Genomic DNA, 592 nt, shown 5'->3' with positions numbered 1-592 from the left:
ACATAACCGTTTTACATATTTGATATCATTTCAGAATTTTCACGTCTAATATCTGGAATGAAAATTAGTAACCAACAAACAAATAAGTTTATTGGTAATTAAATAAGTAATTAAATTGTCATTGTCAAAGCTGGTCGAGAGAATCATTACTGGTGTTACTTTATTTACTACAAATGCTGTAAAAGGTTAATAATTATTTTGTGTGTGACTTTTTATAAAAGTTACCCGTTCGATTTATAATTGAATAAAGATGAAAGAAAACGTACATTCAGCGTGATGAAACTCTCATTTCGAAAATAATTTCTAAACGAATTGGGTGTAAAAGATGCAACAAATCCTTGGCCAGAAACACACAAAAAATGAAGTCTGGCTCATTTCAATTTCACTCCAGAGCTTATGCTATTAGGGAAAAGTTTGCCGTGTAATTATTTTGATTTCTTTTACTCTTTTACTCAAAATCTTGATTCTATACTTGTAGGTTAGCCGCTGAAATACCAGGAAATGCTTATTATAATAACTCAACCATCTTAATATCCGAAATCAATAACACCAAACCACATCCTAAATAATACCTGTATATTATCTGCATATT

Source organism: Penaeus monodon, chromosome 28 (genome assembly GCF_015228065.2).
Source record: "Penaeus monodon isolate SGIC_2016 chromosome 28, NSTDA_Pmon_1, whole genome shotgun sequence".
Classification (NCBI taxonomy): Eukaryota; Metazoa; Arthropoda; class Malacostraca; order Decapoda; family Penaeidae; genus Penaeus; species Penaeus monodon.
This window is presented reverse-complemented; position numbering follows the sequence as displayed.